Genomic DNA, 22,078 nt, shown 5'->3' with positions numbered 1-22,078 from the left:
ATTGAAGTAAACCAAAGTTTGGGAAATACATATCGCCATCTAACTAGTTATCAAATAATGTTACCGGTATATACAATTATATCAGCCAACAAGCCAGCCAGCTAAAGTTAATTATTTTAGCCTGCTAACTAGCCTAGTTCTCCATAAGACTTGACAATTGTGCATTGTGGGTAGTTCCGAAGATATTCAAAAATGTGTTCAGAAATATTTCAAAACCCCAAAACAACTATTTTTGGAATTATACAGTAGGTAACCACAGCGTGACTACAACTAAGTTACTAAGTCTGTTGCTGTGGTGAATAAAAACGTCATACCCTTTAAGGATCTCTGCTCCTCCCTCTTATCAAATCTGTCATTCCGCCGTTTACAGTGTTGACAGGCAGACGCAGGAGAAGTAATCGGCCAAGGTCTGCTCCTACAACCATTACCTCCTTATTTCTTCTGTTGATTTATTTCCTGCTGCATAGAACGGACGGTCAACTGTATTTTTTTCTTTCTGTCTCACTCGCTCCTCTCCGAGATCAAGACTGGGCCTTAAAAAGTACAAAATGGCCAAAAATACAATTAAGCTTGTGACCCAGATTCCTGTGCAGACCCATATCATAACCCCAGTCATCCCTAGTGGCATCCCCCTGTTTCGGCATATACATGGTAAGGAAAGAAAGAACTCATCACAGAGGGGACTTAAGAAGCACTCATCAACCAAGAGATGGAGACCAGCTCTCGACCACCCTAGGCTCTTACAGCACAGCCTTTGATATTGAGACTTATGTGCACACACAGTTGCACAGAACTGTATGGAATAGGAGAGTACACTACACTACAGCCCCACTGCAGAATAATATAATTGATCATTTCTGTCTTGAATAATGACAGTTTGAATCAGTGTTTGTTGAAGCAACTTTCTGTTGCAGAAGTTGTTGGTGTGGTGGCTGGGCAGCATCATGTGTGTACACTTGGTTTTGCGTGTATGTTGTTTTAAGAGATGTTGAAGCTCAATATTTGTTTAGTTGGTCTGGCTGCGGTCGCTCAGCAGATCTCATGATAAATATTAGCTCTCAAATATGTGAGTAGGCCATTTATTGAAAGTTATCATGCCATACATTGGTTGTGTCCCAAATGGCACCCTACTGCCTATATAGTGTAACACTGCACCCTAGGGCTCTGGTCGAAAGTAGTGTACTATATAGGGAATAGGGTATAATTTGGGACCCTACCATTGTTTGTTTATCCACAGAAATATAGTGTCCGCACTCTACTCAATTGATATGGAAGAGTTGGAGTTGTATTTACCTTAGAAACTATTCAGATGTGACTAATCCACTTGGTATTTCTTTCTGTTTGTCCTTCTCTCAGAGAAATAAGAGAAGGCAATACGAATTTTGGGCAAATCCAGGGAAGAAAATATGTCCATTTGGTACTGTGATGATTTCCTACACTCAACAATATAAATGCCTCAAGAGATATTAGGTCCATACATAATAATGCACGTTTAAAGAGTTGAGAGTAGAAATCGAAGTCCACCCACCACATCATCTTCGCACAGGATTACGAGGCCGAGCCCTTCAGCCAAGAATCCTCTCATAGAGCATGAGGGAGTGAAAGTAGCAGGGAGGGAGCGAGAGAGAGAGAGAGAGAGAGAGAGAGGGAGAGCGAGAGAGAGAGAGAGAGAGAGAGAAAGCGCAAAGATGCATGTCTTCTGATTCAAATTAGTGAGAGATTTTAGAGCTGAAGGGCCCAGGAAGTGGAGAGAGAAAGAGAGCGAGTGAAAGATTGAGTGAGCGAGAGAGAGAGAAAGAGAGATAGAGAGAGTGAGAGTGTGAAAGAGTGAGAGAGAGAGAAAGAAAAAGAAAGAGAGAGAGAAAGAAAGAAAGTGGGTTGGGATGGTGGGAGGCAGCTCTTTACAAGACAGCTGTTCTCTGACAGGTACTAAGTGAATCTGCAGATCTACTTTTTTTTGTCATTATTCGACCCCTGGTGGCTTTTCGTAATGTTTTAAGTTGTGTATACAGATAAGTACATACAGTCCAGGACTCAGCAGAGGTTCGGCATATTGAAAAGGCATTAGGTGATACAACACTATGCCTTCTCTCCAAGAAGTGTTCCAGTTTATATGGGAATCGGTAGAGAGGAGGTTTTTTTTTCTGCAAAAGTCGTCAATCTTACGAGCCCTGAGGGGCTGGGAAAGTGTTTAATTATTAAAGGTGTTTGAACAAAAGGCTATTCTAGGCTTGACGGAGCCACCAACTGGACATCCTCTACAGTATTTGATAGATTACATTCCTGCTTCCACAACAAATGTCCCCCAAAAGACTCTTGCAAGAGCTGAGGGATCATTTACAAATCAGTGAGTGTTAGCGTGTGTGTGTGTGTGTGTGTGTGTGTGTGTGTGTGTGTGTGTGTGTGTGTGTGTGTGTGTGTGTGTGTGTGTGTGTGTGTGTGTGTACAGTTTAATTCTATAGTTGACGTAATAAAAAAAAAGTTGCAGCTGTAATATTGGCAGTGAAAACACACAAAGTAAAGACAAACCCAAGCAACCTTTCCTAGGTCCTGTCTAAATTAAATAGCTGTTTGAATTCCCATTTAATAACAGGTTTGGGGATAGTCTGGAGACGATATTCTGCTGTGGTTCCTCTTTTATAAGTTTCATCAGATTTTTCCACACATAAAAAATTCATCAGAAACCATGCAAAACCATCATGCGGAATGGCGATACCTGCACAGTCAGGAGTATTGACTCAATAAAATACAGGTTGAGAAAATATTAGATGGGAAGTTCAGGATTTTACAACTTGATTATATGGTTCTATGGGCCAGAGGAAACTGTAGCCCATGGTTTGGTTTTCTCTAAAGAGCCACAACAAACTTTAGCTAACTTTAGCCACAAAGACAACTACTAGGAAGCATCTCACATCAAGATATAAAATATTGAACTTCCCCTTTAAGGACCAGTAGAGCAATTATCATTAGAGGGCATCTACTGGGTTGAAGGCAGAGGGATGCTGTTTTAAAGAGAAACTCAGGACGTCAAAGGAAGATGAATCAGTTCCTTCAAATATTCATGTTATTAGGGGTTGAGGTTGACACCACTAAGTCATCCTACAGGGTGAGACATGAGGCTTGAGAGTGTCCTAAAATGTACACCGTATGCAAGAACGACAAAGAGTATTGTACCTAAATCAGAAAAGCCACTGTCCTTGCTTTTGAATAGGTTACACAAGATTGGGCTCGGTTCCTCTGCAATTGTTTGGTTCAAAGATTACCTCATGAATAGATCACAATGTATATTTGTAGATGGTGTTAAATTATACATCTCTTATTTATTGAGAAGGCTAATATGTTTTATTTATTATATTATCTTGTGCTGCAGCTGCAAGACACGGCGTGTCTGTCTGCATAGCGTGTACAGAACTCTACTGTACTTGGAAGGGGCTCTCCTCCCTGTTGTGTTCTGAACACGTCAGTACTGTAAAACTACAGCTTTGACCCAGTGACCCCACACCAGAGGGCCCCTGGAGATCCCTAGCTTCAACTGATCTCCGTGGATGCCATGTCATAGTCAGGTCTGTTCACTCACTCCCTGCCTGCATGTCTCTTTCCAGCACACCAGGGTTCAAACACTGTTTGAAATAATTTCAAATCATTTTTCAGTTTTTTCTTTGAGCTTGTCTGGGATTAATGGACCAATAGAATACTCTGAAAAGTGTTTAATTCTGCCCCTCAAGACATGCTAAAGTGAACAATCAAAGTATTTGAACAATTTTAATAAATAGTATTTGAACCCAGGTTTGCTTTCCCGGAGTAAGGGGAAAGGGAACACTTTACTTGACCAACTCCTGACTCTCAGGCGCCAGCCCAGTGTTGGTGTCAGGGAGAGGTGAATCTAACGAGCGCCACTCGCAAATCTACCTCTGGGGACCCCTGGAGCCTGATCACCTCTCCATCTCCACCTCCTCCTTCTCCCACCTCCCACCTCCCACCTCCCACCAACATCCTTTTAGAAAGGCCATCAACCAACAATTATGGCCCTCACCTCTCCTGCCACTCCTGGAGTGATATCCGATGGGAGAAAAGGTGTGGCCAATACTCCTCTTAGAGAGAGATGTCCTTTTGGAACTAGCTACCATCGTGTATGTGCCAGGGGCGTCGTAAAAGACAGACCAAGGCACAGCGGGTATCGTGCTCATCTTCTTACTTTATTTTGATTAAAGTGAACACTTAAACAAAAATACTAACCAACCCCAAACAACAGTTCCGTAAGGACACAAGGACTATACGAAAAACAACCACCTACAAAACCCAAAGGAAACAGGCTGCCTAAGTATGGCTTCCAATCAGAGACAACGAAAGACACCTGCCTCTGATTGGAAACCACACTCGGCCAAACCTGGAAAACGAAAAATTGAAAATGCAATCTAGAACCAAAATCCCCTAGAACAAAAAACCCCAAAACACACAAAACAAACACCCCCTGCCACGCCCTGACCATACTAAACTGACAAGAGACCCCTTTACTGGTCAGGACGTGACAGGATGTCTCTCTGTCATCCTCTGTCAGAGTCCAACCCAGGTAGATAAATATACTGTATGCTAAATTAAACAAGAAAGAGTCATTTTTCCAGAAAACCTACATAAACTGACTATCCTACCGATCCTCGACTTCGGCGATATCATCTACAAAATAGCTTCTAATACTCTACTCAGCAAATTGGATGTAGTCCATCACAGTGCCATCCGTTTTGTTACCAAAGCGCGTTATACCACCCACCACTGCGACCTGTATGCTCTAGTCGGCTGGCCCTCGCTACATATTCGTCGCCAGACCCACTGGCTCCAGGTCATCTATAAGTCTATGCTAGGTAAAGCTCCGCCTTATCTCAGCTCACTGGTCACGATAACAACACCCACCCATAGCACGCGCTCCAGCAGGTATATCTCACTGGTCATCCCCAAAGCCAACACCTCCTTTGGCCGCCTTTCCTTCCAGTTCTCTGCTACCAGTGACTGGAACAAATTGCAAAAATCACTGAAGCTGGAGACTTACATTTCTCTCACCAACTTTAAACATCAGCTATCTGAGCAACTAACCGATCACTGCAGCTGTACATAGTCCATCTGTAAATAGCCCACCCAATCTACCTACCTCATCCCCATATTGTTTTTATTTACTTTGCTGCTCTTTTGCACACCAGTATCACTACTTACACACCATCATCTGCTCATCATCTGCTCATCTATCACTCCAGTGTTAATCTGCTAAATTGTAATTACTTTGCTACTATGGCCTATTTATTGCCTTACCTTATCATGCCATTTACACACACTGTATATAGACTTTCTTTTTTTTCTATTGTGTTATTGACTGTACGCTTGTTTATTCCATGTGTAACTCTGTGTTGTTGTTTCTGTCGCACTGCTTTGCTTTATCTTGGCCAGGTCGCAGTTGTAAATGAGAACTTGTTCTCAACTAGCTTACCTGGTTAAATTAAGGTGAAATAAAAAAATTAAGCTTAATCTTAACATTCACAACCTTTAGAAGATTGGACAATTTCTGAATGGTTACACATACAGCATAATGCCTTGCGATATATAAAAATGCATAACAGGTATGCCTTGTTTAGAATTATTGAGGGAAGAATCAAGGAATAAAGTGGGGGGAAATCCTGAGAATTTCCTTTTTTTTAATAGGTTGCATCCCAAATTGCACCCTATTCCCGATATACTGTACCATCTACAGTACAGAGCATTTGGAAAGTATTCAGAGCCCTTGACTTTTTCCAAATTTTGTTACGTTACAGCCTTATTCTAAAATTGATTCAAATGTTTATTTTCCTCAACAATTTACACACAATAACCCATAACAACAAAGCAAAAACAGGTTTTTGGAAATGTTTGCAAATCTATTAAACATAAAAACTGAAATATTACATTTACATAAGTATTCAGACCCTTTATTCAGTACTTTGTTTAAGCACCTTTGGCAGTGATTACAGCCTCGAGTCTTCTTGGGTATGACGGTACAAGCTTGGCACACCTGTATTTGGGGAGTTTCTCCCATTCCTCTCTGCAGATCCTCTCAAGCTCTGTCAGGTTGGATGGGGAGCGTCGCTGCACAACTATTTTCAGGTCTCTCCAGAGAAGTTTGATCAGGTTCAAGTCCTGGCTCTGACTGGGCCACTTAAGGTCATTCAGAGACTTGTCCCGAAGCCACTCTTGCGTTGTCTTGGCTGTGTGCTCAGGGTCGTTGTCCTGTTGGAAGGTGAACCTTCATCCCAGTCTGAGGTCCTGAGTGCTCTGGATCAGGTTTTCATCAAGGATCTCTCTGCACTTTGCTCCATTCATCTATGCCTCGATCTTGACTAGTCTCCCAGTTCCTGCCGCTGAAAAACATCCCCACAGCTTGATGCTGCCACCACAATGCTTCACCGTAGGGATGAGAATTCAATCTTGGTTTCATCAGACCAGAGAATGTTGTTTCTCATGGTCTGAGAGTCTTTAGGTGCCTTTTGGCAAACTACAAGTGGGCTGTCATGTGCCTTTTACTGAGGAGTAGCTTCCGTCTGGCCACTGTACCATAAAGGCCTGATTGATGGAGTGCTGCAGAGATGGTTGTCTTTCTGGAAGGTTCTCCCATCTCCACAGAGGAACTATAGAGCTCTGTCAGAGTGACCATCGGGTTCTTGGTCACCTCCCTGACCAAGGCCCTTCTCCCCCGATTGCTCAGTTTGGCCGGGGGACAGCTCTCAGAAGTTCTTGGTGGTTCCAAACTTCTTCCATTTCAGAATGATGGAGCCCACTATGTTATTGGGAACATTGCACTTTTTTTGGTACCCTTCTCCATATCTGTGCCTCGACACAATCCTGTCTGGGAGCTCTACGGACAATTCCTTCGGCCTCCTTCGAGCTCAATTTCGAGTCTCATACTGTAGCAAAGCGTCTGAATACTAATGTGGAGAAGGTATTTCTGTTTTTCATTTTCAATACATTTGCAACAATGTCTAAAAACCTGTTTCGCTTTGTCATTACGGGGGTATTGTGTGTAGATTAATGAGGATTTTTTTTTTTTTTATCCATTTGAGAATAAGGCTGTAATGTGACAAAATGTGGGAAAAGTCAGCGGGTCCTAATACTTTCCGAAGGCACTGTACATGGGAAATAGGGTGCCATTTGGGTACACACCCATGATGCCTACCTCACAGTGAGTAATGGAAGACAGGTGGGCTCCTGTACAGTATGCATGCACACTAGCATGTGTGTGTGTGTGTGTGTGTGTGTGTGTGTGTGTGTGTGTGTGTGTGTGTGTGTGTGTGCGTGCGTGCGTGCGTGCGTGCGTGTGCGTGTGCGTAATAAAGACAGAAAGTAGAGAGAGAGAGAGTCTGGATTAAAGGGAGAGACTAATAATGTCTCACATGTGTACTGGCAAATTGGCTGCTAACACTACTAACACACACTAGTTGAGAATGTGCCAGCGGCTTCCCTAATAAGCTCATACACTATTTATGATCACAAACCAGGAGCAAAGAGGGTGAGCACTGTCAAAATAAAAAACATGTCAATCATAGCTCCCTACTGTTGCCCTTTACATGTTGCCTGTCTGTTTAAAGCAATTTTGTATGTTTACCTATGATGTAAAAAGGCAGGGGGAAATCACATCAAAACCCGTGGTTTCTTAAAAATGTCAACATGCCCAAAAGAAAATCAAACGGAATATCAAAGTTTGAGAAGTGTAGCTGTGTATCTTCAAAAAAATACATATTTTTGATCTGATGGAGTACACTTTAAAGAAAGTATATATTGAAACTGTGGAATAGCCTCGTGAAATAAGCAAATGCAGCCATGAAAGGAAGGTGAGAAGTGTAACAAGTTAAAACCAGATCAAAATGAGCTTCAATACTTCATAGAGCATTGAAAATTCCTTCTGAATTCCAAAGTTCTACTCCAAGCCCTGTATATAGATATACTGTAATTATGCATTATAATTATCAACAATGGATTTGTCTTATTCTTATGATATTTGAATTTTTCCTTAAACAGAAAGACTGAAAGCAATTGACAGTAAACACAAATACCATTACATGAAACAGCTGCTTTACTGAGTAATATCGTATTAGCATGGCAGATATTTATATATATATTTCACAAGTCTCACAGGAGAATATTCAAAGCAGAGGATGAGGTATAACTCCTTCTTCAAAAAGAGTGGATTTAACTCTATGTGACACAAGTAACACGTTGATTAGTTTCCCTTGGCCCAAAACTCCAGATCAAACAAGCCCTGTCCTTTCTTCTGCCAGTCCTTCCCTTCCTACTGAACCACCACTGGTCACAAGAGGAATGAGAGAGAGAGGAGTGGGGGGAGAGGTAGAGAGAGGGAGATCGAGTGACCAAGAGAGAGGGGAAGAGGGAAAGAAGGAGTGGATGACAGAGAGAGAGAGAGAGAGAAAAGAAAGAAACAGTGCATAATTCCAGTGATGTAACGTGCATTAGAATACTGCGTGGGAGACTAGACCAGGGGACATGGAGGCTTTGGAGTATAATACAAAAAATCAGGGCCCACCAATTTCCTTTCAACAGCTGAGCACCTACAGGTCATTACTTTCTGTGCTGTGATGTGCTGCGCGTGCGCTTGTGCATGTGTGTGTTGCTGATGTGAAAGTCCCATGGCCAAGCCAGGAACCTTCCGCCCCTGTTGATTCAACACAAAATAATGACCTGGAGAGAGAGGGGTGACTTACTTTGCCGACCTCTTACTGGTGTAACAGTTTATAGAATGCCATTTCTTAGTTTCTTACTCATAGCCCATCATAATACCGTGACAAAGTCTATGGGTCACAATTCTGTTTGAGAAATTCTGTTTAATGTGAGGAAAATGCCACTGTATAAGGTTCACAAACGAACCCATCTTCCCCCACCCCCTCCAACCTCATGCAAAAACGAACATTTTGGGGTGGGGTAAAAAAGCATTTAAACAACACTGCTCTAGGGGAACAGGCTAATGAACTTGTGTGGACAGGAGAGATGTGTATTCCATAAGTCCGCCCCCACATAGGTCACTGGCCTTTATTTGTCTACATCCTGGCCTGCACGTAAGGGAAAAAAGCATAAATGCCTGGAATCTGAGGAAAGAATGCGATAGGGCATGGGAATAACAGTGTCACGGTAGTTGCCAGAGCATACTTTGGCTCGGCCTGAAACACCCGTCTATTCCATCGCCCAAACAGACCCCTGAAAACCCCCGGCAAATTGTTGCTGCTATTGAGGCACCTATCAGGGCCTCGGAGGCTTGAGAAAAAGTACGTGGGTTAATTATTTATTTATGTTTAGAGACTAAATCTGGGTCATTGGACCCCCCCCCCTCCTCCTCCTCTTCTATCTGCCTCCTTGGACCTCTTCATGGCTTAGGATGGGAAGATCTATTAACTAACCTCAGACTACAATCCTGTACTGTTACGATTTATTTCAATTATATGTAGTGCTGAGGCTGTGGATGACAGGGTCTTTACTCTGTCAGGGAGAGGAGCACATAGTTCCCATGGAACAGAGAGGAGGAGAGGTTAAAGGCAGTAGACTAAATACGATACTGACACTATGTACATTCATGCCATGATAGAGGAGCATCAAAGTGGGAATTATGACTTCAGGGAACACTATGAACATTCAGGAAACACCAAATATTTAATTATAGTGTTATTAATAATGGCCATAATTTTGGGGGGCAATCACTACCTTTATGTATCTGGCATATGTTTACAACTATTGCTCCTAACGGTTAGAAAGTTGGGCTAGTAACCAAAAGGTTGCTGGTTCAAATACCCGAGCCGTAATGTGTCCATGTGCCCTTGAGCAAGGCACTTAACCCTAATTTGCTCCAGGAGCGCCGTACTTCTATGGCTGACGCAGTAAAACAACACATGTCACTGCGCTTATCCGGTGTATTGGAAAATAAAATATTTATGTATTCATTTTTTCCATTTGTTCATATATTTAAACGTTTATTTAGCGTTGCTTTAGTAGGGAAACCCTTTGTATCTATACATTAAGAAAGTTCTCAAACAATGGTGACATTATTCATTTAAGATCATGGTAATAATTACAATAGATATGATAATTTGGATACATTTTATGTGGCATAATCAAGAATAAACAATACTGGCAAAACTATGCTTTGTGTATTTTGGGATTAAATTTGAAATGCAAAAAAGGATGTATAAATGGTATACTTCCGAATGGGAAAAATTATAAAATTGATAAATGGTCTTGATATGTTCTCTGTATAAAATAAAAGTTAATTAACAAACTCTTAATTGAATACAAGTTCTTATAATTGTTGTATTACCAGCATAAACATCATTTTCCTCAAATATTATTAATGCGGTTTTTGTTGCACCTATTAGAGATTCTTGTCTCCAAGTTAATTTCATTATGGTAATGAGATCCCATCCTTACAGAACCTACGCTTTGATCCATGTTAATTGTCGTGATCTTCAAAGACAAAGTCACCACTTACTTTAAATGAATTTTACATTTTTTAGGGAATCTTATGGAAATGAGATAGAAGTAATTAAATTTTTATGATGTATCTCGATATTTTTTAACGGGAAAGTCAATGGTACTGGCTGGATTTCGTTTCAACATCTAACTGGGGAAAACCGAGAGATGAGGAGGAGAGAAGAAGAAAAAGAAACAACTTTCAGATGCTAAAGATTAAAGGAACTGTGAATCCAAGACTTAATTTGTACTGATAAACTTTAGTGTTTAATATGCTCTTTTGTGTTCCCAGCATGAAATCCTTGCATTGGGGGCTGGCAAAAACTTTTTTCCTCTTTCTTCCCACATCTCTTCCTCTTAACTTTTATCTTGTTGGAGGTTTCCTGTCTGCCCTTGACATGTGAAATAGTCATGATAACACTTGGACCTGCAGAAGAGCCAGACCCCTGGAAAATTCTACATCCCAAATGGCACCCTATTCCCTATATATTCCCTACTTTTGACCAGGGCCCATAGGGTAGTGCACTATATCGGGGGATGGTGCCACTTGGGATGCAACCAGAGAGGCCTCTTGAGATGAGAGTAAGAGAAAACCAACCACCCGCAATCCTCTCCTCTCGTTTCACCCCTGCATTATTAAAAATGGCCAGAGCTGCAAATCAAGACTCTGAAAACTCGTATTAAAAGCTGGCCTGAGGCTGCCCAAACGATCAAAAATAAAAGGGAGCAAACCTAGCCTCTGTCGATAAGTTTGTTTATTTTCACAAATCCTGTGTTTGAAACTTTGATGGTGCTCGACACCATCCCAGGGTGGGGGGATAGTTATACCTGCGTCCCAAATGGCACCCTAAACCCTACATAGTAAATTGCTTTTGACCAGGGCAAATAGGGCTCACTTTAATAGGAAAAGGGGTGCCATTTGGGATACACCCAATATGTTTCTTTGTGGAATGTTTTGATGGCCAAAGCAATGGAGTACATGGTCACTGTTGTTTTTGTGCCCCTCATCTGATCTTGCACCTTGACCCACAGGTAATAACTTGTGTTAAACAGAGCAGAAATTTTGTAAAGGGGGCTCCTTGAAGTGAGTTATGTAATTCCCAATAGAACACAACCTTTCATTTTCACATCACTCCAATGAATACTGTTTTTAGACTGCTTTTGACAACGGAGCTTGATGTTGGTTGATGATGTGAGTTTGATTCCTGCATGAACATTCCCTGAATATATGTGCAAATCGCTTTGAATGAAATTGGCTGCTAAAATGACCTTTTTTTGGAGGAAGTGTCACAAGTAGAAGGACACTAAAAGCAAAAATAATTTACCCTACGCAGTATGCAACACAATAACTACAAATAGCTATGCAAAATGGCAATACTGTGCAGGTGCGTTGCAAAAATATGCGGACGTGTGCAGTCCTGCAAATATGAAGGATGCGGGGATAGTCATTATGCATTTGGTTTCTTGTGTTGCATACATACAGTATAAATTAGGCATAATAAGGCTTGATAATTGCAGTTTATTACATACGTCAGTTCATCCTGTTCTTCTCATGAAGTGTTCTTCCAGTCCAGTTTCATTCTATCACTCTTCATATTCAGTCAGAATCAGTGGATAGTATCTCATAGGTGAACATGGACAGATTATGCTTACCTACTAAGTCCTGTATTAAGTACAATAAAGCCTCTTACACACTGAAAATGAAATCCTTTCTCTCTGTTTGAGGGCTTAGGCAGCCCGCCAAACGCGCCCAGGTAGCAGAGTGTATACTGGACAAACACAGCACCAGCTGTGCACTGCTGTTCTAAAATGCCACCACCATCCTATTCTCTCTACCATCATTCATAATTTCGCAAACAGCTCTGTCGCATGTGAAGTAATTAATTAACGACACAAATACAGTCGGAGCTGGAAGGTTGATGGATTGGGTCAATGTGGTGTTTTAGTTCGGCTGAAATTGAGCTTTTGGTTTATACATGTACTGTAGATATGAAGGTTTGGGATGGAGGGATGGAGGGTTGAATGGAGGATAAGCCTTCTCTAATTCCCCTGCTCACTGGGATAACCCTGACCTCAGCTAGCGCTGGCCTGCCAGATTAATGGTCAACCTTTGTTAGATGAGGGCAAGCGTTCAACACATTTTACACAGAATCAAATAGCTGGGAGTATTATACAGTTCATGTTGGAACAAAAGTCTACACACTCTGACTGAAACCCACCTGGACCAGGAGTGACAACATGCAAGGACAGATCTGGTCTGCATCCCAATTGGTACTCTTTTCCCTATTTAGGGCACTACTTTTGACCAGGTCCAGGGCCCATAGGACTCTGATCAAAAGTAGTGCACTATTTAGGAAATAGAGTCCCATTTGGGACACAACCCTGATGTCTCTGAATATGTAATTAGTGAAAAGAAAGTCACTTTGCTAGACCTTATTAAACTCAGATATTAGTTACAATGTAAATTCAGAGTAGAAGCCGTTGTGAACTGAAATGTATAGGTGGACAGATGCCAGGACATGTTGAGTGCTGAACTACAGCCCTCAAGCTGCCCTTACAAAGGAGAGGGAATGATGAAATATATAAGAATTAGACCTCTCACTACAGGCTTCAGTCATATAAAAGTTATCTCCATATCCGAACTGGTTATGTAGCAGATTAGTAGGAATGTCTCACCTCAGGTTCAAGAATGGCCTTTTTCCCTGTATTCGGATGCAACCTCTCCCTTTCGGTTATTCGAAAATGAAATAATCTCCATAATATCTCAAATATCTCAAACTTCCCATTTGGTTTAGACTTAGTAGGACTATCATTTGGTTTTCAAAAGGACAATGACCCAAAACACACCTCTAGGCTGTGTATGGGCTATTTGACCAAGAAGGAGAGTGATGGAGTGCTACATCAGATGACCTGGCCTCCACAATCACCCGACCTCAAACCAATTGAGATGGTTTGGGATGAGTTGGACCGCAGAGTGAAGGAAAGCAGCCAACAAGTGCTCAGCATATGTGGGAACTCCTTCAAGAATGTTGGATAAGTATTCTTGGTGAAGCTGGTTCAGAGAAGGCAAAGAATGTGCAAAGCTGTCATCAAGGCAAAGGGTGGCTACTTTAAAGAATATAACATCTAAAATATTTAGACTTGTTTAACACTTTTTTGGTTACTACATGATTACATATGTGTTATTTCATAGTTTTGATTTCTTCACTATTATTCTACAATGTAAAAAATAGTAAAAAATAAAGAAAAACCCTTGAATGAGTAGGTGTGTCCAAACTTTTGACTGGTACTGTATACTTTCCAAAACATTTTCAAGGTATTGCAATTACGTTGATGGAAGCAAAAATATATCTGCAATATTAAAGCTGATCTACCCCCCCCCCACAATGTTTTTTTTATATATATATAAATACATCAAATCAAAAAGGGATAGGGAATTTATTGCAGATCTACTGTAGGGTGTTTTCCAAATGGTACTCTGTTCCATGTGGGCCCTGGTCAAAATTTGTGCACTAAATAGGGAATACAGTGCCATTTGGGATGCACTTCTAGTTAGTTGAATTAAGTATGGTAAGTAGGAGGGGGATAGTGATCTGAGAATCTACAAGTGATTTGGTTTCAAAGAGCTTGGCACCAGCCCCTGGTATAGAGGCAGTCTGCCAAGAAAGGTTCTCTCTCTACCTTTAAAATGGCCACCAGGAAACTCAATCAGTGCCGCATTGTAAAGCTGCTTTCCTCTACTTTAAATGGAAACAGTAAAACGTTTTTAAACAGTGTCACAAAATGAAAATGGAACACCAAGACAAGAGAGACAATAGCGAGTTGTTCCCCTAAACTAGATGTCAGTCTCTGTCTGTCTGTCTGTCTGTCTGTCTGTCTGTCTGTCTGTCTGTCTGTCTGTCTGTCTGTCTGTCTGTCTGTCTGTCTGTCTGTCTGTCTGTCTGTCTGTCTGTCTGTCTGTCTGTCCCTCGTGGATGTCGATAATGGCTGCCCCCGCACCTCTCTGATTCAGAGGTGTTGGGTTAAATGCGGAAGATCACATTTCAGTTTAATGCATTCAGTTGTACAACTGACTAGGTATCCCTCTTTCCCTTTAATTTTCTATATACATACTGATGCATATGTCACATAATTCAAATGCTTCATCTTACCAATGTGTCCTGATTCCTCTAGTAGTAGTATCCTCCTATGAGCACTGAATACGTCTGTGAATCCTATGAACAACATACGTCTGTTGTTGGTATTGACATTCAGGAGGATGGTAAAATTATTATTTATTTTGTGTTGTGTAGCAATAGGGGAATTAACAAGTAAGCAATGCGTTGGTTGCATGCAGTCTTGCAGGATTCACCTGACTGAACGTGCATCTCTATCACAGCTGGTGTGTAATGCATTTAAACCCACCATTCCTGTTAACCGAACCCTCAATTTGCTGGGATTTGAACTCTGAATTATAGTTTACGATCTGAGTTTAACAGCTGGTACAAGGGTTTCTCCTGAATTTTTAATCACATGAATTAAAGATGGCCTGAGATGCTTCCCAGACCTCCATCAGCACTGATACAATGCAGACACAAAGCCAAGTATACTGTAGGTAGGCTAGTCGCAGGAGGATGCTAGGTCTGTTATGCTATACCACCTCTGTAAGCATGCACTATAGGATCAGATGCAAATAAACCTTGGTTTGAAATAAAGACAGGAAAACAACAAGCAACACATTGATGTACAAAGACAAAAACCCTTAAATGAGAAATCAACATTCTGATTTAATCTTGAGAGGGTATTAATTTTATAATTACATTGGTTATTCACATGCAGTTCAAGTCATTCTAAAACCATATGATACATTTGTACAGTGTGATTTCTTAGCTATGTGCAGAAATGAGAGAGAGGGTGGACTAGCCTAGCCTAGCTTATTGAGCGTTGTTAGCTATCCCTGCTAAATCCCAGCTGAGGGGACTAGCCTAGCCTATGGAGCTGTGCCTGCTAACTGCTATATCCCATCTAAGGGGACTAGCCTAGCCTAACCTATGGAGCTATACCTGCTAACTGCTCTATCCAAGCTGAGGGGACTAGCCTAGCCTATGGAGCTGTGCCTGCTAACTGCTACATCCCATCTAAGGAGACTAGCCTATAGAGATGTGCTTGCTAACTGCTATATCCCATCTAAGGGGACTAGCCTAGCCTACGGAGCTATGCATGCTAACTGCTCTAACCAAGCTGAGGGGACCAGCCTAGCCTATGGAGGTGTGTCTGGTAACTGCTATATCCCATCTTAGGGTGCTAGCCTAGCCTATAGAGCTGTGCCTGCTAACTGCTATATCCCATCTAAGGGGACTAGCCTACCCTAGCCTAGCCTATAGAGCTGTGCCTGCTATAACAGCTATATCCCAGCTGAGCCTCAGGTGCAGCGTCTTGTTGGGTGCCAGATGTATAGCATGGTCCCACAGCACTGATCCTATTAGGCCTTGACAATTATCTCCCCCCTCTGGAAACTCTGGTGCAAACTCCACCCAGACTGAGAGCTTCCAGGGTTCATAGGATTAATGACAGGTGAGGCGGGTGACCAGCGATCAGTGCTGGTACTTTGGTCATAATTACAGTTTGACTGTTTGACCCAGTCATTTAACACAAGGAAACCGCCACTTCCCCCAATTCTTTTATATGTCTAGCTTCTCCATTACGGGGAGGAGAGGCCTGTTATGTCCTCTTGTTAAGTACACGGACGGACGAAAGAGAGGGAGAGAGAGAAAGAGAGAGGGAGAAAGAGACATGGAGGGAGGGAGGGAGGGAGGGAGGGAGGGAGGGAGGGAGGGAGGGAGGGAGGGAGGGAGGGAGGGAAAGAAAGAAAGAAAGAAAGAAAGAAAGAAAGAAAAAGGCATTAGCAGAGGAAGAAAAAAAGGCCCTCTTTGTGAGATTGCCTTACATCCTTTTCAGCTCTTGTCATTGGTGTTGTTTTGAATATTGACAATTAGGACCTTACAGAATCTTGTTTTATTGTTTTACCCAAACCAATTTTCACACCACCCCTGCTCTCTCCATCTCCTAACCAAAGGGAAATGGTGTTTTTTTCCCTCTTAATAGACCCGGCTGGTACATCCGGTGTCAGAGCCAAAGAATCTGAATAATCTTTGTGTGAAGTAATGTCCTCTGTTTACAAGCCATTATCAGTAAGTCGTCTTTGGACCAGACTGGGTTTTATTCTAATTGTGTTATCCAATATGTGGCTCTCTCTTTGATCACTTAACGGCACTTAAGGTGTCTTCTAGTGTTGCTCGGCATTGTGGGAATAAAGCAGAGGCTGTCCGATGACATGAAACAGCCTAATTGCCAGGGCCTTTATTTTGTCAAGAAGATAGGTGCCACGGGCAGCCCTGACATGGTTTACGTAGTGAGATGTTATTACCTTCTTTCTGTTTTAAACACATCTTAGACAGATGACACAGAGATGAGAGCAAAAGAGGATCCTTTTCTTTGGCTGTCTTCCAAACAGCACCCTATTCCCTTCATGGTGCACTATTTTCTTACCAGAGCGCGGTGGTACCGGGTCAAAAGTATTGCACTATATTGACAATAGGGTGCCATTTAGGACGCAGCCTTTGTATTTCTGTATAGCTCAGTTTGACCAGGAAGTTATAATGAACACAGTCCTCTCAGTGGCACCCGCTCTATAATTAGTAATAATTATGTTGTAAAATGTATACTTTCTGACTTCCTACCAGGTCAGACCTGGGTACTGTATGTAAGCACAGTCTCTCTCTCTCTCTCTCTCTCTCTCTCTCTCTCTCTCTCTCTCTCTCTCTCTCTCTCTCTCTCTCTCTCTCTCTCTCTCTCTCTCTCTCTCACAAACATGCTCACACTCACAGTGCACACAACTTAGTCTGTCACTTAAATAGTTGCTTCAGGATGTATCAGTAAGAACAAAAGACGGCAGTCTTGGGGCTCGTCCAGGATCGCGGGTATTCTAGTGCTAGTAAAACAAGCATTGTGAAATGCGTGATAATATCAAAATATACAACATATTCTTACTCAACACAACTAAACAACAGAACCGATTCTACCATTTCCCAAAATTTCCCCCTCTACCTGTGACAGGTCCTGATGAATGATAATGTGAGTTTTAATTAGCCTTGTCCCTATCTACCTTGCCCCTGCTGCCTCAATGAGGAGCCCCATTCCTCTCCATGTCTTGTCTCTGTGTCTGAGCCTGTGTTTACGTCCTACTCTAATCCTCCAGTATGGTGTGGTTAGCTGCGACGGTCCGCCGCATCGCTATGGTCTCGCTCCCTCTGGAGAAGATGTGTGCATGCATACTGTGCATGAACTTTGGATGAATAAATAAACATCCAGAAAAGAGCTCCTAGATAATTGAACACAAGTGAGAAAGGGAGAGGCAGGAGGCAGGGAAAACAATTTCTCCTGGGAGAGACAGCGGAGCACGGCGGACCAGCGAGGTGGCAGGTATGATTAAAACCAACGTGATTTATGGGAAGGTGGGCTGCCGTCGTCACGCTCTCTGCTCATATTAACGTTTTTGCGTAGGACTCATCTTGTGTCGTGTCGCCACCCCTACCCACTCACACAATACAAGCCCACCAAGCACACCCACCTTCTTCATCACTTTACCATATTTACACAAAACCCCTCTGATTTCAGAGGTTAGAATAACAGTAATATAACAATGTCCTCGAGCTTTCGCTGTCGACCTTAGAATAGGTTTCTGCTGGTGTATCTCAGTTTCCGTTCATGTTGACCCCTTAATAGAAACATGCAGGATTTATAGGAGTCACCCTCATGACTAGAGAAACATGCAGGATGCATAGCTAGGTGTCACCCTCACTACCATCATTTCGTGGTTCCAAACGAGTCCTTTTCACATGAACTTGACCACAGACTAACAGTGTCTTCCAAAGCCATGACACAGGGGTAGTTTTTTTGTCTGATGGGGTCATTATTGATGTGTCTCCAGCGAAGCAAGCCATGCACATAATTCAAACTCAGAATACACAGGATTTGTCTGCTAGAAATCATTATCAAAGAGGAACGTCAACACAGAAACCCAATACCAATATGTTGACCAAAAAGACAATGACAGCATACATTGCATGTACTGTATATTTTTACACTTTTGGATTTGGGAAATAGTCATTCAGCACATTTTGTTTGACCCCATAGACTATATTTTTCATGTTATGAGAAATTCTATATGCAGTATCAACACAGAGGATCTGTAGGTTGACCCATCCAAGTATGACACTCTCTTTGCTAATAGGACTACATGGTATGGGAACTATGTATAACTGAACAAGACATTGTCAATCATCAGTATTTCCTGTACATTACTTATTTTGTCGTTTATTTTCCTGTTATGAGGAAAGATGGGACACAGATCTAAGGGATGTATACAGTTATTAAGTTCGGGGCCCCTGAAATGAGGATGAGAAAGTCAGCAAGGGTCAGGCATTGACCAGAAACAAATCAGTTATGTGGCCTTCTGCACAAAAGATGGAAATGGGGAAACAAAAACATGCAGTTTTAACAAAAATATTTTGCCATATCCATTTTTCTAGGATGAAGTCACCAGCTATAATAGTCTGCTCTAGAAGGGTGAATATAGAAAGGGGATGTGTGTATTACACAACCCCTTTCACAATCCTGATCATTTTCAAAGTTCATAGTATCCCCAACATTCCAAAACATTTTTACAACAAAAGGTTTAATGTATTTTTCATTACTTTATCCATGTCACAATAATGTCTATTTTTTTTATATAATACAGTGTACCACAACACTATGTAAGAACACCTCATGGCAGAAGATACAGTAGAGTGCTACTCTAAAACGTAGTATTTAATTTAAAATGTATTTAAGGGGTCCAAATTCCAGAGCAATGACACAGAAGTACAAGCAGGGCTGCTGCATGCATGTATTATGCCAATTCTACAACCCACTTTCCAAACGCTAAGAGAAGGCTCAGGTGGCCAATATTAACCTGCAAAATAGATGCTGCATATTTCCCCCATAAATTGGCGTCTCTGCACTGCGGTAATTGAATTCCAAAGCTTCATACCTACCTCAGTCAGGCTTTATAGAGATTAATTACTTTACTAAGACCCCACACATATACAACTGAGATAACACACATTTTAACCCCAGTGGCAGCATGGCATCATACATGGACAAAATTAACTTCAATGGAATTCACCACAATGGGGTAAAGAAAATCTACACAAAGAAACTACAAAAATACTTTCTTATCACAACAATATTGTTGTGTTATGATTAATTAATTTCAAGGTGATTATCGTTTATGGGGCTCGGTAGGGTATGTATAGGGGGGAGGGGAGAAAAGATAAGAAAACAAAGCCTGCGGTAATAGTGTAATGTTCAGTTCCCTGCGACAGACTTCTAATATGTACGCTTAAAGGGTTGTAATCTAAATATTCATTGAGGTTAATGTATGTGGAATAATACACCTTCAACGGGTGGCACCAGACCTTAGTAACATTGCCTTTAGCTGTATTTTGGTAGCGGTGACCTGAAAAACCATGTATCTGGGATTTGATCATACATGCTATTGTACTATTACAATATGATGTGTTATGCTGCCTGCTACCAGGCATAACTGACAGGGTTAACATGAACAGCTTACAGAGAAAGGGAGGAGGGAGCAGTTTGTTATAGCATGTCTTATACTCATTAAGGGTCTATAGACAGTGCAGATTTTAGCACAGCTGTCATATCCCTTGTCATCATAAGACTTGAAAATGTTAAAGCAATACACACCTTTTGGGGGTTATTGTCACACCTATGGCAATGACTGATATTACTGTAATACTTACACAATGTACAGTACAGTAGTAAAGCCCCGAGATACTGTCATGGCAACCAATGAGCTTCCCTCATTACCATAGACCACAGATTGTGAACCAATCAAAATGCAAAGTGCACAAAAAGACGTTTCAGGTGTTGGTAGAACAACATTTGTTTCAGCATTGAAATAATTGCCACCTGTCATGGACTCAATGTGAATAATCAACTTGGATCATGGATGTTTAACTGGAACCACAACACAGGGAAGGCTTACCTTGGCAGACAGTCCCCTGGTGCGGTGTGTAGAGTTGGTTTGGGTTATCCTGTTACTAGCTCAACTACACTAATCCCTGGTTGGAGGGGGTGCATTTCATAGAAAGTCAACTGTATTGACACACATCATATGCTCTGATGTATTTCAATATGTGGAGGCCATGTTAAGTCTTTTTAGATATGCAGTATCATATAATATGTATAATACAGTATTATGATAGAATGCATTCATTGAATAAATCATTTTATTGCGCACGTGGCAGGGTAAATATGCATTTTTTAAAACAACTCCTGTCTGGTACTGTGCAATAAAATGAGACAAACCACAAAACTGCTTGTACGGTAGGTAATTCAACATGCATTCTAACTTTTGATATTGATAGCTCGAATGTTAATGAACACCATTCTCAAAACTAAGAAAAATGAGCTCACAATAGGTTCCATTTGGAAAAGCACATACATATTTATCGGCAAGTCCTTTCTCATATATTTCTACAAATCTTATCTTGCCGATCCACTCTCCAGAAGACTGCTGCTCCAGCTACATGCCTTCTCCTTTTATTATCAAAACCTGCACAGTTCAAGGTCTATTTGTAACAGAGCTGATACCGTTTCGTATCAGTGCACATTTGACCATGAACAATGGGATTAGGCGCTGGCTCTGAACTCAGCTTATATCTACCAGACCTGCAGAATCACAAAGTAGGATATTCATATTATATCGGATGAGGTAGAATAGAGACATTGTATTTGAATTTACCCACCAACTAACCTACCCATAGTTGATGTAGTAACCCACCCAGCCACTGTATCAACTAACCCACTATTAACTAACTAACAAACAATAACAACTAACCCCTTATCAATTAACTCAGGGGTTTCCAAACCTTGTCACTCGGGGCCCCCCTTCCAGCATTGGGGAACATCCCACGCCCCCCACGTCTATTTCTATGGGTTCAAGCACTGTTAATGACACTAAGTGTTCACAACCCTCTTGTTGGTGGAGGGAAATTTGCAGGTTTAAAGCTTATTTCCTGCAATTCTACACATTTTGTCATGGGGTGCGAAGAAAATGTTGCAGTTTTAAAGCATATTTTCTTGCAATTCTATACATTTTGCCATGTTTAATGTGTATTTAAATGATATTTGAGTGACAAAAAATTACAACAATATCTATGGGCTAAAAAACCTAAATAGAAAAAACATTAGCTGACATGGGCTAGTTGATTTAAACATTTCTGACCGGTTATAAATAGCTCTCTAAAGTATGCAATGACAAACACGACAAGAGGAAGTGATGATACACTACCAAATCACCAAAATGCACCTTGTGCATTCTACTATTACAACTTTTTCTCCCCAATTTCATGGTATCCAATTGGTAGTTACAGTCTTGTCTCATCGCTGCAACTCCCTTATGGACTCAGGAGAGGCGAAGGTCAAGAGCCATGCGTCCTCCATGCGTCCTCTGTAACACAACCCAACAACCCAACACTGCTTCTTG

This window comes from Salmo trutta, chromosome 6 (assembly GCF_901001165.1).
Source record: "Salmo trutta chromosome 6, fSalTru1.1, whole genome shotgun sequence".
In the NCBI taxonomy this organism is placed as follows: domain Eukaryota; kingdom Metazoa; phylum Chordata; class Actinopteri; order Salmoniformes; family Salmonidae; genus Salmo; species Salmo trutta.
The sequence above is the reverse complement of the archived record's forward strand: the minus strand, read 5'-3'. Positions refer to the sequence as shown.